We start from the raw sequence: 21762 nt of genomic DNA on the forward strand, positions 1-21762 counted from the left end.
GCCACCGGGCACCCGCGATCGCTCCAATATGGAGAGAGAACGGCGGTCTGCTGGTGTAAACACAGCAGACCGTTGTTCTCTCAGTAATCATCACAGGGCTCCTGTGTTCCTCCTATATAGGAACACAGGTCCCTGTGATGATTCCATAAGCACATCCCCACACAGTTAGAAAACACCCCCTATGCATACATTTAACCCTTTGATCGCCCCTGGGTTAACCCCTTCCCTGCCAGTGTCATTAGTACAGTAACAGTGCATATTTTTAGCACTGATTACTGTAGTAATGTCACTGGTCCCCCCAAAAGTGTCAGTAAGGTGTCTGATCTGTCTGCCACAATGTCGCAGTCCCGCTAAAAATCGCTGATCGCTGCCATTGCTAGTAAAAAAAATAAATAAATAAATAAAAACGACATAAATCTTTCCCCTAGATTGTAGACGCGATAACTTTTGCGCAAACCAAACAAGCTTCTACGTTTTTAATCAGTGATTGCCCATTCATAAACTTTGTAGTTTCCGCAGCACCTTTCAAATCACAGTAAAATTACTTGCAGACCCGAGGAAGTCTGTGTAAGTTGGAGCCGAGTGACGTCATTGTGCATCCAGGAAGTGGTCAGGCAGAGGAGAATGAGCAGTGCTGAATTATATTATTATATGGGGACAATTTAAAGGGGCTTCTTTCTGTTGATAAGGACACACAAGTATGTGAGTGTATTTTTAATATTTTAATAGATTTTACATACAATTTTACAGAAAGCAGAAGGTATTTTTTTTTTATCCTAATGCATTCTATGTATTTGGATAAAAAAACTTTCTGTGTGCAGCAGCCCCCCTAATACTCACCTGAGCTCATTTCTATCCAGCGATGTTGCAGGAGTTTCTCAGCTGCCCAGGACTCCCCTCCTCATTGACTAAGACAGCAGCGCAGCGCCATTGGCTCCCACTGCTGTCAATCAAAGTAATTCAGCCAATCAGGATAGAGAGGGGCCAGGCCGGGCCATGACTCCCTGTCTAAATGGGCACATGAAGCTGTGACTCGGCACGGGTGCCCCCATAGCAAGCTGCTTGCTGTGGGGGCACTTAACAGGCGGGAGGGGCCAGGAGCCCCGAAGAGGGACCCGAGAAGAGGAGGATCTGGGCTGCTCTGTGCAAAATCAACTGCCCAAAGCAGGTAAGTATAACATGTTTGTTATTTAAAAAAAAAAAATTCCTGGGGATCGGATCGGATGAGAGCGGACAGGCGGCCGCTCTCATCCGAATCCCCATAGAGAGCAGCGGGGGCTGTGACACCTCCCTCTCCGCACTGCAAGCGGAGACGGAGCTGTCATCCACCGGCTCAGCGGGGATCGCGGATCGATCCCCGCTGAGCAGCACGGATCCGCCTACGGAGGCGGACCGTGTGAAAGAGCCCTTAAGAGATCTGGATATTCATAATTTTGTTTATATATTTTATACAATATATGTCTATTTATAAATCAGTAGCAAGGCACTGATTTTACATATAGTATTTAGGAGGAAGATAACTTGTGAGGATCTTTATCAAGCTACAAATTCGGCAAATCACTTTTTTTTTTTTTTTGCAAAATAACTTGCTGCTTCACATTCAAAAAGGGCTGCTGACATTATTCATTTTTAAAAAGAAAACTTTACATTAAACATAGTCCACCATTTACAAAAATGAATGTCCTCTTGAATAAAAAAATTAGGAAAGTTATATAATAACAAAGTTTGTTTTTTGGTTGGGTGTTTTCTTGAAAGACATGTGCAATTTTATACCATGTATTTGCTGCCCTTGGAGCAGGTCAACTCATTATAATTTCTGAATTACCTTTAATACATGAAAAGCCTTGATGAGCTGTTTGTTGCTTTTTTAGTACATTAAATAAAAAAAATCATTCAAATGAGGTAGTAAAAGTATATGGAATATTCAGGAAGACATCTAAGCAAAATTAGCAAATTGAAATTTCTGAAGCCTGACCAAGAATATAATCTAGAAGGAATATTAGAAGCCTGGTAGAGAAAATAGTCATGACTGGATAATACATTTGGAAAACTATAATGCATTTAGAACAGATAAAGAAGTTAAAAATAGGTGGTTGTCTGTTTAGGAATCTTGTTTCACAGCTTTTCATGAAAACATGAACAATATGGCTAAATAAACATGGTGAAGATCAAAATTGGGATGCATTTGGCGCCTGTTATAAATCATCTTGCATAAATGATGATTGTGTAGCTCAAATGCTGAATTAAAAAAAAAAAAAAAAAGCAGCAAGCAGAAATACAATTTCTATAATGGATGGTTTAGTCGATCTAGTTATCAGCTGAGACATTGGGGTTAATTTACAAAAGAGAAAAAGACTGTGCAGTGTAGTTGCACTCTGCAAGTGCATTTGCTTCAGAGCAAATGAGCAGAAACTCTGCTGACTTCCATCATCCAATCATGTGCAAGCAAAAATGCTGTTTTTTTATTCTTCATTTTCCTTGCACGTGATTGGTTACTCTTTGCAAAGTGAAGCCTTACCTCATTTACTAAGCTTTGGAGCAACTGTACTTTTAGAGAGCAACTACACTTTGCAAAGTGCACAGTCTATTTGTCGTTAGTAAATCAACCCCATTAGGTTTGACTGGTGTGAAGACTGTTCTCTATGCAAAGGAATTCTGAGTTTGCAAGAAAATGTTCCCTTAGCTTAGTGAATATGATGAAAATGAGCTTTGCAAATAACACCCAATCATGTACACGAAATAAATAAACAGTACTTTTTATTTGAATGGATAACAGAAGTCAGCAGAAGTTTACCCCATTCACAAAGATAAAGGAAAACTTCCCTGCAAAGTGAACCATCTATTTACCTTTAGAAAAGCAACCCTATTAAATAATTTCTTCTAGTAAGGGACATACTGTATATTTTTATTAACAATATATTTTTCTTAGACAAGTTGTAGAATTAAAAATAGAGATGTAGGGTTCTTCTAGATGTGTTCATTTCTTTCAGACTAGATACCAAAATTAATATACAGATCTGAAAAAATTTTGACAATAATGAACAAAATATTGTATAAAAAAAAAGGTTTGTGTAAATGGGTACAAAATCTTTGAGCATTAGCAAATTAAATTTAAAGCAAGTGTTTGTTGACTGAAAAGACTATTAAAAAAATAAACTTTAAAAATACTTCAGCAACTACAGTATATTCCACATAGGAACACAATCTCTAGGAATAAGTGACAATGTATATTAGAGTTGAGCGGACACCTGGATGTCCGTGTTCGGCGGGTTTGGTTTGGAACTTTTCCCGGACACCGAACCCCATTGAAGTCAATGGGGACCCGAACTTTCAGGCACTAAAATGGCTCTAAAACACCAATGGAAAGGGCTAGAGTGCTGCAAATGGCAGCAAAACGTAATTAAGAGCATGGCTCTGCAAACAAATGTGGATAGGGAAATAACTTAAAACAAAAAAAAAAAAAAAACAGAAAAATAAAACAATGTTCTTCATCTCTGAAGGACGAGGCCCATATGGAGTAGGAGGGAGGTTGAGGTGGTGGTGGATGTGGCGGTGTCATAGGCGTGCACACAGGGTGTGCCGGGTGTACCTGGGCACACCCTAATCACCTAGGGCACATAGAATTATCGCTCTGTTTGCCAGTGAGGAGATGGGAAAGATCTCCCTCGGACCTGCTCTGCTCTATTTCACTTTGCCAGCAGGGAGAGTAATGTATCGGGGCCATGTACATGTAGGCAAACACATGCATGTGTATTTACACTTTGGGGTGCACACCCTAATGCAATAGGCTGCGCACACCTATGGGTGGTGTAGGTGGAAGCGGCGGTGGAGGAGGACCAGGGCCGGATTAAGAGCATCATGGGCTTGGTGCTGAGGATTTTGAAGGGCCTTAAGGGCCGTGCCTTGGCATGCACCCAGAGGAGGAAGGGTGCAGCCATGCATGCCTAATTCAACATGGGATGCTGTCTCTGAAGCCCATAAACACATCCATGCATCGGCACCTGTCCCTCCTTGTCCGGCCTTCGTGCTGTGTGGGGAGGTTCTGAGGGAGCTGCCTGGGGAAGCGAGCATAGAAGCCAGACTTCTGTGTTTACAAGTGACAGAAGAGCGGTAACAGTGAATATGGCCAACCCGGGGCCTATATTAAGGTAGGGGCCTGGAGCTGCAGCTCCAAAAGCCCCTATGTTAATCTGGCCCTGAGGAGGACGAGGTAGCCAACACTGCTTTTTTTCAGAAATTTTAAATGAGGGTACACCCCAAAAGAGTGAGAAAGAGCAAAAATAGAACAATGGCTGGGTAATAAATAAAAAAAATTTGGAGACCCAGAAGTTGAAGGGGGCAGACCCGTCATTCACTACATGTAGGCGTGTGCACACATACTGCTCCACCATGTTGGTGAAATGCTGCCTCCTGTTAAGACGTTCCATATGAGCTGCTGGTGCTGCTGTTTGTTGTGGCGTGCTGACAAAGCTTTTCCACATTTCGGCCATGCTAACCCTGCCTTCTGAGGTGCTGGTGGTGCCCTGGTTGCGTTGGCGACCTCTTCCTCCTCCTCCTCTGCCTTGTGCTTCCACTGTGGCCCCGCTGTCAGGTGGGAATGCCAGCAGCATCACGTCTACCAGCGTGCGCTTGTACACGCGCATCTTGTGATCGCGCTCCAGTGAGTGAATTAAGGACGGTACGTTGTCCTTGTAACGGGGATCCAGCAGCGTGGCCACCCAGTAATCAGCACAAGTTAGAATGTGGGCAACTCGGCGGTCGTTGTGAAGACACTGCAGCATGTAATCGCTCATGTGTGCCAGGCTGCCCAGAGGCAATGAAAGGCTGTCCTCTGTGGGAGGTGTATCATCTGTGTCCTCTGTATCCCCCCAGCCACGCACCAGTGATGGCCATGAGCTGGCCTGGGTGCCACCCTGCTGTGAACATGGTTCCATCTCCTCCTCCATCTCCTCCTCCTCATCCTCCAGAACTGTGCCCCTGCTGGACAATTGTGTCCCTGGCGTTTGTGTGTGCAGGAACCCACCCTCGGAGCCCCTTGCGAATGACTGCCCTGAAAGCCTTGGAAATGTTACCTCTTCATCCTCCTCCTCCTCCTCATCCTGTGCCACATCCTCTTCCATCATCGCCCGAATTGTTTTTTCAAGGAGGCATAGAAGTGGGATAGTTAAGCTGACAACGGCGTCATCGGCACTGGCCATGTTGGTGGAGTACTCAAAACAGCGCAACAAGGCACACAGGTCTCGCATGGAGGCCCAGTTATTGGTGGTAAAGTAGTGCTGTTCCGCAGAGCGACTCACGCGTGCGTGCTGCAGCTGAAACTCCACTATGGCCTGCTGCTGCTCGCACAGTCTTTCCAGCATGTGCAAGGTGGAGTTCCACCTTGTGGGCACGTCACATATGAGGCGGTGAGCGGGAAGGCCGAAGTTACGCTGCAGCGCTGACAGGCTAACAGCAGCAAGGTGAGAATGCCGAAAGTGCGCACAGACGGCCCGCACTTTCTGCAGCAGCTCTGACATATCGGGGTAGTTTTTAAGGAACCTCTGCACCACCAAATTCAGCACATGCGCCAGGCAAGGGATGTGCGTCAAACCGGCTAGGCCCAGAGCTGCTATGAGATTTCGCCCGTTATCGCACACCACCAGGCCGGGCTTGAGGCTCGCTGGCAGCAACCACTCATTTGTCTGCTGTTCCATGCTCCTCCACAACTCCTGCGCGGTGTGTGGTTTTTCCCCCAAACAGGCAAGTTTTAAAACTGCTTGCTGTCATTTACCCCTGGCCGTGCTGAAGTTGGTGGTGAAGGTGTTACGCTGTCCGGATGAGGAGGCGGTAGAGGATGAGGAGTAGGAGGAGTTAGGAACAGGAGGCAAACTGAAGCGCCCTGCAATCCTCGGTGGTGGAAGGACATGCGCCAAATTGCTATCCGCCTCAGGCCCATCCGCCACTGCATTTACCCAGTGTGCCGTTAGGGAGATATAACGCCCCTGACCGTGCTTACTGGTCCACGTATCGGTAGTTAGGTGGACCTTGCCACAGATGGCGTTGCGCAGTGCACACCTGATTTTTTCCCCCACTTGGTTGTGCAGGGAAGGGATGGCTTGCCTGGAAAAGTAGTGGCGGCTGGGCACGATGTACTGTGGGACAGCCACCGACATAAGGTTTTTAAAACTGTGCGTCTCCACCAGACGGAATGACAGCATTTCAAAGGCCAAGAATTTTGAAATGCTGGCATTCAGGGCCAGGGATCGCGGGTAGGTAGGGGGGTACTTCCACTTCCTCTCAAGTGTTTGAGAGATGGAAAGCTGAACGCTTCCACGGGACATTGTGGAGATGGTTGGTGACCCAGGTGGTGGTGTTGCTGACAGATCCTCTGTTTGCGGGATGGCAGGTGCCGGTATCACTACAGATGTGGATGGAGCGGCCAAGACTGCAGCAGAAGAGGAAGCAGGATGAGCCAGAGAGGTTTCTTGGTTTTGAAGGTGTCTACTCCACTGCAGCTCGTGCTTTGCACTTAGATGCCTGATCATGCAGGTTGTGCTCAAGTTGAGAAGGTTTATGCCTCGCTGATTGCACAGGGTGCAAACCACTCGTGTCCTGTCATCAGCACATTTTCTAAAGAACTTCCACGCTAGAGAACTCCTTTGAGCTGGCTTTGTTACGCTCGTTCCCTTGCTGCATTGGGCAGTAGCAGGTGTAGTGTCTAGGGCACGGCCGCTCCGCTTCTGCACCCTGCTCCCTCTTCTGCTGTGCTGGTGGCTCTGTGCGACCACCGCCTCTTCCTCCAAACTACTCAGGTCACCTGCATGACCTTCATTCCATGTGGGGTCGAGGACCTCATCGTCCTCCACATCATCTTCCACCCAGTCTTCACCCCTGCCCTCCTTGTCGGTCTCCACAATTCTGAACGCCGCAGCAGTTGGCACCTGCGTTTCGTCATCATCGGAGACATGCTGCGATGGTCCTTGCATGTACTCATCTTGAGAAATAAGTGGTTGGGCATCGCTGCACTCAATCTCTTCCACTTCTGGGGCAGGGCTTGGTGGATGGCCCTGGGAAACCCTGCTGACAGAGTCATCAAAAAGAAGAAGAGACTGCTGTATGGCTTGGGGCTCAGACTGCTTGCCTGATTTGCAAGGGGGTGAGGTGAAAGACGGTTGGACATCGGCTGCAGGTGCCAACTCTGACCTTTCTGCAGTAGACTGGGTGGGAGACAATGTGAAGGAAATGGAGGCACTGTCAGCAGCAAACCAATCTACTATCGCCTCTACTTGTTCTGGCCTCATCACTTCTAGAGGTGTATGATGCCCTACTAAATACTGATGCAGGTTCTGTCGCCTACTAACACTTGAGGAAGGTGTTTCACTTGTGCGTGTAGCTGGCACAGATCGACCACGTCCTCTCCTTGCAACAGGAGCTCTACCAGCAGCACCACGACCCAGGCCACGGCCCCTATTTGACGGTCTCCTCATATTTCTGTAATTTATGATCTTGCCCTAGAAAGGTGTTTATTGAATAGCGGAACAAAACAACAACAGTATCGCACGGGTGTATCTCACAGTCAAATATGCAAACTATGCCGCAATTTAATGTTTTTTACCCCAAAAGGGTGTATATTGAATAGCGGAATAGGAAAAAGGATAAAAAACGGTGTATCTCACACGTACAAACACAGACTAGGCCCCGATTAAAATTTTTTGTACCCTAAAGGGAGGATGAGGAAGAGGAGTAGGAGGAGTTGGAACAGGAGGCAAACTGAAGCGCCCTGCAATCCTTGGCGGTGGAAGGATATGCGCCAAACAAATTTAAAAGGTGTATCTCACACGTACCGATACAGACTATGCCGTAATTTAATTTTTTACACTCCAAAAGGGTGTATATTGAATAGCGGAATAGGAAAAATGTTATAATACGGTGTATCTCACACGTACAAACACAGACTAGGCCCTGATTACTATTTTTTGTACCCCCAAAGGCAAGGTGAGGAGTAGGAGGAGTTCGGAACAGGCAGCACCCTCAAATCTTCAGAAGTATAAGATGCACCAAAAAAATTGGAAAGGTGTATCTCACACGTACCAACACAAACTATCCCGCAATTTAATTGTTTATACCCAAAGGTTTTTATTGAATAGCGGAATAGAAAATATTATCAAAAAAAGGTGTATGTATCTCACACGTACAGAACCAGACTAGGCCCCAATTACTATTTTTTGTACCCCCAAAGGCAGGATGAGGAGTAGGAGGAGTTCGGAACAGGCAGCACCCTCAAATCTTCGGAAGTATGAGATGCACCCCAAAAATTGGAAAGGTGTATCTCACACGTACCAACACAGACTATCCCGCAATTTAATTGTTTATACCCAAAGGTTTTTATTGAATAGCGGAATAGAAAATATTATCAAAAAAAGGTGTATGTATCTCACACATACAGAACCAGACTAGGCCCCAATTACTATTTTTTGTACCCCCAAAGGCAGGATGAGGAGTAGGAGGAGTTCAGAACAGGCAGCACCGTCAAATCCTCGGAAGTATGAGATGCACCCCAAAAATTGGAAAGGTGTATCTCACACGTACCAACACAGACTATCCCGCAATTTAATTGTTTATACCCAAAGGTTTTTATTGAATAGCGGAATAGAAAATATTATCAAAAAAAGGTGTATGTATCTCACACGTACAGAACCATAATAGGCCCCAATTACTATTTTTTGTACCCCCAAAGGCAGGATGAGGAGTAGGAGGAGTTCGGAACAGGCAGCACCCTCAAATCTTCAGAAGTATGAGATGCACCCCAAAAACTTGGAAAGATGTATCTCACACGTACCAACACAGACTATCCCGCAATTTAATTGTTTATACCCAAAGGTTTTTATTGAATAGTGGAATAGAAAATATGATATAAAATTGGTGTGATTTATCAATAGCACATGTGAACAGCAGTGTCCTATATCATTCAGCTCTGCTGCAGGCTATGGAGGGAAAAAAAAAAAATTCCCCTTTTAAGTTTGTAATTTTTAACTAGATTAGTACAGACTATGCCACAATTTAATTTTTTTAACCCAAGGGTGTATATTGAATAGTGGAATAGAAAAAAGTGTATAATTTTTGAAATCACTCAATAATAGCACATGTGAACACAGTAGTGTATTATCACAGTCAGCACAGCAGCACTGAAGGAAAAACGCTGCACACAGTGACTGATAGAAAAATACTTTTCTCCCTCCTCCTCAGTGGGCAAAAAAGATTGTGTTCACTGCACCCCACACACAGCAAAATCGATGTGGACCACTGACACCTGCCTATCTCCAGCCTCTCCCTAAAAGGATTGATAAGATCGGTCACTGCAAACCCCCCCCCCCCCACACACAGCAAATTCGATTGTAGAACACTGACCCTAAAAATCAGCAGCCTCGCCCTAAAATGCCTTACAACTCACCCTGCCTAACACACTCCGACCTGTCCCTCAATTCTATCCGGACACAAATGATTTTTGCCTGTCTGTCCCTAATCAGCAGCCAGCACGTATGATGTGTGCTCTCTCCCTAATCTACAGCAGAATGACGCAGCGCGCTGGGGCTCTCGAACTTATAAAGACATGGTCACATGCTTCAGATGGCCAATCACAGCTACTAATACATTTGTAGGCATGGCTGGGATGGCTTAAGGCACACCAGTTAAACGCTTGTTGATTGGCAGTTGAGAGCCCGCCATGAAAAGCGCGCCAACGCATACAAAACCCGGAAATAAAATGACCGAACACGGATTTTTACCCGAATATACAGTAAAGTTTTTGGGTCCGTGTTCAGGTAACAAAAATCCAATTATTCGGTACGAACACGAATAATACAGTCCGTGTTCGCTCAACCCTAATCTATATAGCTAAATAGGATATTTAGATATTTAGATGTGATATGGCAAAAAATGAAAGTATTTTGAAGCCCACGTTTCTGGGAATACTGGTATTTGATTAAAACAGTATAAGAAATGTAAAACAAACTGTAAAAAAGAAATTAATTTAGCAAAAAACTGAAAATGAAAATCAGATTGCCTAAAACATTAAATGATGTCCCCCAAAAAAAAAAGCAGGAGTAAAACTCTGACATCTAAGAAATAATTTGGGTAATACAATTATAGAGGAAAACCAAAACAACACTATTAAATACATATTTGATTATATAAAAGAAAAGTGGATGACAGATAATTTGGTGGAGAAAGGGAGAGAACCAATAATCCCTATTAAATGTTACTAACCTAAAACAAAAATAAGTGTGCTTACATCAAAACAAATTTAAAATAGTTAAAGCTCTTCACCCAGATGGCATACATCCACATGTGTTAAAAGAAAGATGTAGTAACTGAAAAACCACTGTATCTTATTTTAATAAACTCTCTTTCACCTAGGACAGTTCCACATGAATGGTGTACAGCCAATGTCACACCACTATTCAAGTGGAAGTAAAGATAAAAATTCAAAAACAACTGACAGATAGGATTTGTATGGCAGGAGAGATGCTATTGGTCACTTCTGTAATTTTTGCTTCTCCCTGTCTGCCAGCTCTTGTGTATACTAAGCGCTCATGCGCAGCTTAGTGTTTATTCATAGCCCAGTGCAAAAATGACTTAACTCCTATGCAAAGAATTGAAACCCAGAAGGAAGACTAGCAGAACATGGAAGTGCCCACAATGGATAAAAGTTCTGACTCTGCAGCGCTGGAGGGGGTCACTTGCAAGGTACGTCTGCTACACATACTAGCATATGATGATTGGAAGCTTCTGGAGGCCCATTTCTTAATTTTTATTTTTTTTAGGTTTATGAGGTTTACCTTAGCATTAGAAAGTAGGATGCTAAAACTAAACAACTATAGATTGGTAAGTCTGATATCTGTTGTTCAAAAATTATTTGAAAATATTTGTTGGGAAGACATAAAAAATATACTGTATAACAAAAACAATCCAGTAAAAGAGAATCAGCATAGGCAATTGAAATTCCTCCCAATGACACCAACGTTGGAGCACAATTTCTCCCAATGACACCAATGATGGGGCACAATTTCTCCCAATGACACCAATCATGGGGCACAATTTCTCCCAATGACACTAATGATGGGGCACAATTTCTCCCAATGAAACCAATGAGGGGGGCACAATTTCTCCCAATGACACCAATGATGGGGCACAATTACTACCACTAAAACAAACAATGGGGCATTATTTTTTCCTCACTGACTTTGTAACCTTTTCTACTCCCACTGGCCACAGTCTGGCCCTCTGAAGTCCTAAAGTCAGAAGGACAGTAAACTGGCTCTTTGTTTAGAACATTTGGAGACCCCTGATATGGAGTATGAAATAGATAGCAAGGTTTCTGATTTTGCTAATTATTTAAAACAGAATAATTTAAAAATCTGCAAAATATTGATGTGTTTCACAAGGATCTTGACAAAATATCAACATTGACAGGTAAATAGTAAATGAAATGTAATGTTGAAAAATGAAAGGTTATGCACTCAGGCCAGGGGAATATCATTTTGTACATTAAATGGAGTACAGTTGAGCAAAACAGAGATGTAGACTTAGGAAGACTTAAGAATACAGGTAACTATCAGCTTACAACACCACTTAATGTCAAATGACAGCTGCAAAAATGTTGGGCTATAAAAAATTGGATATAAAAGCATGTTACACTAATATAATTGTATTTTTATAAATCACTTGCAATGCCACATCTAGAATCAGGACATATGCATGGAAGAAAGATGTTCCTATTCATTTAGGAAAGGGTCCTTCAAGGTAAGGTAGGTTCAACTGTGGAATGCTTTTGCAAATAAGGTATCAATTTGTTCGCTTTTTTATTTCAAAAATGGAAAATGTTGAAAGGGGGATTTTGTTTTGCATTCCTCTGAACCAAAGTGGAAAGAGTTGTAAGAGGTTAAAGTAATAGATATTAGTCTTTATTTCAACCTTATTGCATTTTTTTTATATTACATTTTTGTTCACTGATATCATATTGTTACAGATGAAAGTGAATGATGCAGTGGCCAAAAAAATTCCTGCAGGTTTAAAGGTAATTATTTTTTTTTTTTTTTTTCAAAAAGTACATCTCTTTCTCCAGATCTCTAGATTCAGCTCTATGTTCACTGCCCACATATCATTCATATCCTTCTGTGCTTCTTCTTTTAAAGTTTGTAACAGGTATATTGATTCTGTAGCTTGAGATTTTTGAAGAAAATGTTTCCTTTCTATTTCAGATGGTTTGGTGCTCATCATATCAATCCTTTGTGTGAGCTATAATTCTACACATGCTTTTCTTCACAGAAAAGGAGTAGAATACAATAATGAACAGTAGGTTAACTTTCTGGCCTTTCATCTTCACTTGCAGTTTTATACCTTTGATGATGAACTATAGGAGGGTTTTACTAGAGATCCAGAAGAAGTAGGACTTGTTGCAGAAAAATGTTTATTGTGTGGAAAAAATATTCAGCTGCTTGCCTGAAAAGTTGACATATGATAAAAAGGACATTACCATTATTAACTGAAATCTAAGAAGGTGGATTAAAGTGGTTCTAAAGGCAGAAAGTTTTTTTTATCTTAATGCATTCTATGCATTAGGATAAAGAAACCTTCTGTGTGTAGCAGTCTCCCTCAGCCCTTCTAATGCTTACCTGAGCCCATTTTGATCCAGCGATGTTGCACAAGAGGCTCGTCTGTCCAGGACTCTCCCTCCACATTAGCTGAGACCGCAGTGGGGCACCATTGGCTCACACTGCTGTCAATCAAAGTCCGTGAGCCAATGAGGAGAGGGAGGGGATGGGGCCAAGCTGCGGCTCTATGTCTGAATAGACACACAGATAAGCAGCTCGGCTCGGGTGCCCCCATAGCAAGCTGCTTGCTGTAGGGGCAGTCGGCAGGTGGGAGGGGCCAGGAGAACCAGAGAGGGACCCGAGAAGAGGAGGATTCAGGCTGCTCTGTGCAAAACCACTGCAAAAGTGCAGGTAAGTATGACCTGTTTGTTATTTTTTTTACAAAAAAACTTTAGTATTGCTTTAAACAAAATCTTAAAGCCCACTTGAACTCTCTGTTGAATTTGGATTGGCTAACTACATTACTACTGCATTACAACTGAATACGTTGAATGTCTTAGAGTTCGTTTTCCTCCTAAAGCAGCCATAGCCTTAAAAGAAAAGTTTGTCTCCTGCTAGTATTCCGCAGAGTGAGACCCTTGCTCTCTGTGGGGAAGCAGTGGTTTCTCCAAAATGGCCTGACATGCATCCTGCTGACTAAGAGCCAGATCTGTGCAATCAGCGGGGGGGCTTGAGCTTTGCTGAGAACAGAGCCATTAGCCTGACACAGTAAGGGGGTGTCAGACCTGCAAAAATACCACTGCTTCCGCATGTAGAGCAAGGATTCCACTCAGCAGCTAACAGGTAACAAGCTTTTCTTATCCGAATATAGCTGATTTAAAGTGAAAATGAGCTGTAAGACATTAAACACATTTTGCTTTGCTGCCCTGAAATGTATTTAGCTTATTTAAACTGAGATGTCAATTGACCATTACATGAAAAAGTTTATTTACTAGTTCATATACAGTAGGTATAGTAATACCATACTAGAAAATTAATGGACTTTACAGGCACAAGGGTACACACAATTTGTTAAAATTAGTCTTCTTTATTACAAAATATTTAAAATATGAACAAAATTTAAAATAACACAATGTGAATATTGCCTAAATAACGTTTGTCACACCACCAAATACATCGAGGCCCATCCCTGGTAGATGTATAAGCGCCCAATGTGTATCAGCTGCCAATATCCCATCTGGCTTGGTGTAGGTTGATGTGGCATGGTAAGGCTCTACATATTGCACGCCCCATCGCTTCCCCAGGAAGGCAGATATTAGTGTATGGTAGCACACACTAGAATTGTGGTCATCGGATAAAACGGTATGCGGAAAAGCGGGGCAGTGCGGAGTATGTCACCAGTCATCAAATAAATCCATAGGGAAATGATGCTTGTTATCAGAGGATACTCATTTGATCTTGGTTAGAATCAAAGTAAGCATACAAAAGGTAAAAATGGATAATATAGAAGTATAGGTCCTATAGGGTATCCAGTGTCTCAATGGATCATAAGCACCAGACTCCTCAGTAGCTGCACAGCATTTCCATAGGGGAAGCTTCACACTGCTTGCCCACCGTCCGCACAGACCACCCAGCATGGTTCCACCACGCTGGGCGGTCTGTACAGATGGAAAACTGAATTTTGCAATATAGTATTCCATTTACGATAGGACGTGGCACTTTGCTATTGTTTCTGTATCCACAGTACCATCGTGTAGTGATACAAAGTTATACTACATATAGATATAACTGACACAAAAGTCCCAAATGTAAGACTCCAGTCATTCTAGAATCAGCTTTAACCCAAATATCCTATTATTTAAAGTTTCAGCAATTATTAGCCTTTAAAAATCAGTAAACCTCTGAAAGCTAGCATTTAATTTCTTGTTTTAATCATTTTTATAACATTTTCAAACAATATTCACAAGTACTCAATGCAATTAGAGCCAATGGAAACACAGGTATTCCGATGTCAGATCTTAATGGCACTATTCCCTACTGGCAGTTCATAGTACAGTTAAGGTTTGACAGTTTTTATCAAGCCCTAACATAGGTTTGCTGAACTGCATTGGCTTTAATCAAGACTCTTAACCATTAAACATCAAAAAAAGACCTCAGATTAATATGCACATTTGTACTCGGCGCTCCTCAATACCCACCATAGAGATTATCATTATCTGAACACTTTGTTTTGTTATGGTCAGAGAGCTGGCAGCCTGGGATTAGAACAGGGTCCACTTACACCTTTCTTAAGAATCAGTTCCTTTGAAGAAAGACGCACTCCATTGTATACCCATCACACTTCTATTGGTCCAGTGCTTTCACACACACACATTAAACAATATGTGTATACAGTCATGGTCTAATTCGAGCCAAATCTAAATTGAAACAAAAGCTTGTGCATATGGAGAATGCTAAGAGCAAGAAGGTTCTATAAAGAAAAAAAGCAATGTTAAAGAATGAGGTAAAAAATAGAGTTTAATAACAAAGTGGAAAAAAACTAATTGGAATAAGAATAGATGCCCCAGGTGGAGCAATGACACTTTAAGTGTACAGTTATGTCCCCCAAAGAAACCCATAAGGTACTTAGAAGATATGAGTTAGTAACTACATGGCTGATCAGCTTGGACATTGATAAATATTCTCATCATAATGTAACAGGAAATTGGCTACATAAAAAAACACAGTATCAAGAAGGATCCATTCCCAATAAAGGTAAATGTACAACATACAATGAAACCTCTGGGGAAAAAGAAACCTCAGTACCTGGGATTGGAGATAAGGTGAGTAGAACCAATGTAGCAGTTTAAAGCATATGAAAGAAAGATGACTCACAATGATGTGACATCCAGGTCAAGGAGATTTAATCTTAGGCATTGGAGATCAATTTGAAACACAAATAGGCAAGAAAAAAAGGACGTAGTATATAGTTTTGATGGGAACCAGCTGAGGCATCAGGCAACCCTATATAAAGTCTAATGGGTGATCACAAGAGGTTTGTGGAAGAGTTTTAATCTCCATAGAAAGTAGACCTTGCTTGTGGAGGCACTCATTCAAGAGTGGTAAAAACATGAGTTGTAGTTGTGACTCCATTCCCTCGTACTCCGAAGCAACCACTCCTTGGTTGTAATAGTGCAGTTTGATGATTGGGTACTAAGGGGACCACAAGGTGTGCATCTGGCCAAGGAGCAAAGAATAGGGTCAAACTATAAGCATTAAATCATAAGCTCCGGGGCAAGTTTCTGAAACACTACAGTGGCTGTGGACTACAAGTCTGTCACAGATTCTGGAAGGCTCCACAGGCACAATTTGGCTCTGTGATCCCTTTTTTCCATCTCTTATAGTTTACTTTTTAACAGGTTTTTAGCTTTAGGGTGGTCAATATCCTCTCCATGCCCCCCCCCCCCCCTCACAACAATTGTAACATAATTCAGTTAGGCCTCAAGCTTCCCAGTCTGCAACCTAGTATCTCAAAACTCTTTGGTTGAATGTGTAATTTTGCTAGTCAACTAGTTCAAAGCCCTGTTTGTCAAAGTCTCAAACAATGCTAGGGTTTGCCAAGGTCACTACTCAGCATGCAAGGATCTGCATGCTGCCCCCCTGCTTGAGGCTGGAGGACAAAGGGTCAAAGGGTGACTCTATCAACTTCATAATTAATGCAGGCCTCAGATGCAATCCTAGAAGTCAGCATGCAGCTGAGACTTTTGTTATCCATTCTGCCAAGCTTAACTCTTACGTATATTTAGATTATAGGCATAGATGTGCCCTCCTGGAAAGCAGGGTGAAGATGCTTGATCTGTATCTGCTAGCCTGACAAGTAAAGCATCCATGCAGAACAGAGCTAAAGAGTTATCATTCAGCTCTCAGCACACGTGTCTCCTCCATAATATTTCTCATTCACATTGCATTAGTAACTACATCGACAAAAACAATATCAAATCTGTGTAGGTCCACATGATGCAGCTTCCTGACATTATGTTCCCTTCCTGTTTCCTTTGCCCCTACCATTTAGTTAGCAAGGTGTCCCGCAGCAATATTTCTCAACTCCAGTCTTTAAGTACCCCCAAGAGGTCATGTTTTCAGGATTTCCCTCGGATGAAACAGCTATGATAATTACTAAGGCAGTGAAACAGTTCAAATCACCTGTGCAAAATAATGGAAAGCCTGAAAACTTGACCTGTTTGGTGTACTTGAGTACTGGAGTTGAGAAACATTGCCCCTCAGATACAGTATATCAATAGCCCCAAGTTCCACTTATTTTTACTCCTAAACTCAGCTTTGCTTGTTAATTAGTTGCTCCAACTATGTCTAACTTAGCTTTGCTGCACTGCTGCCCTCTTCCTAAGGCCCCTTTCACACAGGCGAACCATTCAGATCCGCCTGTTCGTTTTTTTGGCGGATCTGAACGGTCCCCCCATGCCTCCCTATGGGGCATCGGATGGCAGCGGAGACATGTCCGCTGACATCCGACCCGATCCAATCCGTCAAATCTGGACGGATAGAAACCCTATTTTCCATCCGTCCAGCGGATAGGATAGGATCGGATGGGATCGGATGAGAACGGACCGACGGTCCGTTCCCATCCGATTTCCCACATAGAGATGCATGGGGAACTGACAGCTGTGTCTTCGCACACAGCGCGGAGACACAGCTGTCATCCTTCTGCTCAGCGGGGGATCGAGCCGCCGAGAAAAACGGAATCCGAGAAACGAGAAAAACGGAATCCGTCCGACGGACAGATAGTGTGAAAGGGGCCTAACAGTAACTTTGTAACATATCACAATTCTTTGTACACAAAGACAAAAACATGCTTACAGAAATATATGGTTAATATTGGATAAAATCCCACCTTTGGTAATAGATAATTGTTGTTACATATATCAAGATATTTTTGAGAAAGTCAATTAATCAGAAGTGTTGAGCCACACTAAACACCTTGGTAGCATTGTTGTAGAATTGTTTTTGTTTTTTCAGAATGCTTTCCTTTTTTCTAGGTTTTGCAATGAAAGTTACAATGAATCAAGAGGATGAAATCTACTCAAAAGTCAATACAGCAGCAATTATCATTGTGGTATCCAAGCAACAAATGTTAAAGAGGAACTGTAGTCTGCTCACATAACTTGTAATAAAAAACATCTTTGCCATTCTGAATCTTCCCTCCAACCACTTTGCATATTATTTTATATATACTGAATCTGTACTTGCCAAGTATACTGCAGAAATCTCCATCCACGAAGGCTGCTTGCGGCCATTTTAACTGTGGGCAGCTGAAGCTGCTGCTTGTTCACTTCATGGATTTACACAGACATGCACACACATACATACACACACATATATATATACACACACAGTATCTCACAAAAGTGAGTACACCCCTCACATTTTTGCAAATATTTTGTTATATCTTTTCATGTGACAACACTGAAGAAACAACCCTTTGTTACAATGTAAATTAGTGAGTGTACAGCTTGTATAACAGTGTAAATTTGCTGTCCCCTCAAAATAACTCAACACACAGCCTTTAATGTCTAAACCGCTGGCAACAAAAGTGAGTACAACCGGATGTTAAAATGTCCAAATTGGGCCAAAACAGCAATTTTCCTTCCCTGGTGTCACGTGACTCGTTAGTGTTTCAAGGTCTCAGGATTGGAAGAAGACTCCAGTGGCAATCTGTGAAGCTCTGGTGAACTCCATGCCCAAAAGGGTTAAGGCAGTGCTGGAAAATAATGGTGGCCACACAAACAAATTGAAACTTTGAGCCCAATTTGGCCATTTTCACTTAGGGGTGTACTCACTTTTGTTGCCAGCGGTTTGGCTCACACCACTGCTTGCCTGCTCATTTCCCCTCTCTGAATGAATACACAAGGACCTCTGCAGTCTCCTGTTATCTCCGCCCTCATCCAGCCCCCTTCAGTTCGGCAGCTTTCCTGAGACTCATCCCTCCCTCCCCTACTGACAAACTCTCACGAGAGAGAGAGCTGTGCATAAAGTTATTAGCCTAAGGAAATTATCAGACAAGAAAGAGGAAGTGGGCTGTATCTACTGGCAGAAAAATAATGTTTTACTATCCAAATTTAAAACAACAAGGGCAAAAGTTTTAATAGAAAGAAAGATGTTAAAATGACTTTAATATCCTGGAGAAATATGAAATCACTCTTCAAAACAATAAAAAAAAAAAAAATAAGGCTATATTTACCTCCACAGATAGATTGGCTAGATAGTGCTCAGTTTATGTGATAATAGAAAACCGCATTCCAGTTTGTGATATATGCGATATGTGGCATCACAAGAATACATCAGGAAATACAGTATTTCAGTAAAAAAGGTAAATGCAGAAGAAACAGTAGTGCTAAATGTCCACTAGACCAACATTTTGAGTGGAGATAAAATGCAAAAAAATGCAGTTTAGCACAAATGCAAGAAGGCATACAGGAAGAAAAAGGTGAGAAGACAGTTAATTAGCTGTAAAGTATCGTAGGAAGGTGTTTTCTGGCAAGAAAGATGCTAGACAAGTAAAAATTAAATATATTCAGACAGTGCTCTTTTCTACCTGTTAACTTTGTTTTTTTTGGGGGGGGGGGGGGGGGGGTTTGTAATAAAACTCTACCAATAAGCAATACATGTGAGCTCCCTGACTTACAAGACCAGCTGTCTTCCTTTGATGAATAGGAATTAGTTCATCTCTTCTTATCTAAAATGAAAAGAGTAATCCATGATATTAAATAAGACATTGTTGAGAATGACAAGAATAAAAATTTAAAGAGATAGACATTCAGTCCAGAAAAGAATACAAATGACAGTGTGGATACACAACAGGTGAACAAACTATTGGGTTTGAAACCACAGAGGTTGTATTACTAACAGTAAATAGGCTGTTCTCTTTGTTCACTGTTCACTTTGCAAGGGAATTGCCTTCTGTGTTTGATTATTCCTGGTTTGAATGAGAGTTTATCTGCTCTCACTCCCTCACTCCCTTTACTTTGGCTGTCCCAAATACCTTTGTACATTATACAATTATAATGGTACACTTGTTGTTTTTTCAGATTTTTAGACCCCAATTCTCCACCCCCCCCCCCTCCTCATGCTTTTTTGGTTGCCCTGTGGCAGTTGGCTCTGACCTCTCTGGGGGGGCTTGTAGATACACAGGTTGGATTACACGTCTGTACCTCTTTGTGAACCAGGAGATGTCCTACTCCAGCCCCATCTGAAGGCATTTCGCTCCATGTATATTTTATCATATGTAAATTTAAGTTTATTTAGCTTCTGTATCACTAGCAACAAAATGGTATCAAATTGTTTATGCATGTTGACTATATTGCCCTATATATTGTAGTGGGCTGATTTTTCTATATGTTAATCTTTACTTATTATTAGTGATGTCGCGAACATAAAATTTAATGTTCGCGAACGGCGAACGCGAACTTCCGCAAATGTTCGCGAACCGGCGAACATTGCGAACCGCCATAGACTTCAATAGGCAGGCGAATTTTAAAACCCACAGGGACTCTTTCTGGCCACAATAGTGATGGAAAAGTTGTTTCAAGGGGACTAACGCCTGGACTGTGGCATGCCGGAGGGGGATCCATGGCAAAACTTCCATGGAAAATTACGTAGTTGACGCAGAGTCGGGTTTTAATCCATAAAGGGCATAAATCACCTAACATTCCTAAATTGTTTGGAATAACGTGCTTTAAAACATCCAGTGTGTGTATACGATCAGGTCTGATGTTGTATCGATCGGGTAGTGTAAGGGTTACGCCCGCTTCACAGTGACAGACCAAACTCTGACAGACCAAACTCCCTGTTTAACGCACCGCAAACATCCGCAAACAGACCAGAACCGACCAAAATGGGATAGGAACTGGGCTTTAAGGGTTAGGGTTAGGTTTAGTGTTAGGGGATAGGGTTAGAGTTACGGTGAGATACTTAGGGCTAGAGTTAGTAACCCTACCCCTCTAACCCTAACCCTCTAACCTTAAGCACTAAAAATAACCCTAACCTTAGCCCTGACCCTAACCCTAGCCCTAACCCTAATTCTAATTTTTTTTCTGGTCCTGGACATGCTACAGAGCTGAAACTTCACAGGTACACTTTTTAGACCTCCCAGACACCAAATCACACAAAAAAAGTTCTTAAAAATTGTCATTTTTTGATAGAGAGCCAATTATTGGAAAAATTGAAAAAAATAAAAATAAAAAAAAATAAAAAATGTCTTTGGATTTAGTGTCTGGGGGGTCTAAAAAGTGTACCTGTGAAGTTTATGCTCTGTAGCATGTCCAGAACCAGAAAAAAATTACGAATTAGGGTTAGGGCTAGGTTAAGGGCTAGGGCTAGGGTTAGGGGGTTAAGTTTAAGGTTAGAGGGTTAGGATTAGGGTTAGGGCTAGGGTTAGGTTTAGGATTAGGGTTAGGGCTAGGGTTAGGTTTAGGGCTAGGGTTATTTTTATGGCTAGGCTTAGAGGGTTAGGGTTAAAGTTAGAGGGTTAGGGTTATGGTTAGAGGGTTAGGTTTAGTGTTAGGGGATAGGGTTAGGGTTACGGTGAGATACTTAGGGCTAGAGTTAGTAACCCTACCCCTACCCCTCTAACCCTAACCCTCTAACCTTAAGCACTAAAAATAACCCTAACCTTAGCCCTGACCCTAACCCTAGCCCTAACCCTAATTCTAATTTTTTTTCTGGTTCTGGACATGCTACAGAGCTGAAACTTCACAGGTACACTTTTTAGACCCCCCAGACACCAAATATAAAAAAAAAAAAGTTCTTAAAAATTGTCATTTTTGATAGAGAGCCAATTATTGGAAAAATGAAAAAAAAAATAAAAATAAAAAAAAATAAAAAATGTATTTGGATTTAGTGTCTGTGGGGTCTAAAAGTGTACCTGTGAAGTTTCAGCTCTGTAGCATGTCCAGAACCAGACAAAAATTACGAATTAGGGTTAGGGCTAGGGTTAGGGTTAGGGCTAGGGTTAGGGGGTTAAGTTTAGGGTTAGAGGGTTAGGGTTAGGGTTAGGGTTAGGATTAGGGTTAGGGCTAGGGTTAGGTTTAGGGCTAGGGTTATTTTTATGGCTAGGCTTAGAGGGTTAGGGTTATGGTTAGAGGGTTAGGGTTAGGTTTAGTGTTAGGGGATAGGGTTAGAGTTACGGTGAGATACT

Source organism: Pelophylax lessonae, assembly GCF_965119305.1.
Source record: "Pelophylax lessonae genome assembly, chromosome: 3".
NCBI lineage: Eukaryota > Metazoa > Chordata > Amphibia > Anura > Ranidae > Pelophylax > Pelophylax lessonae.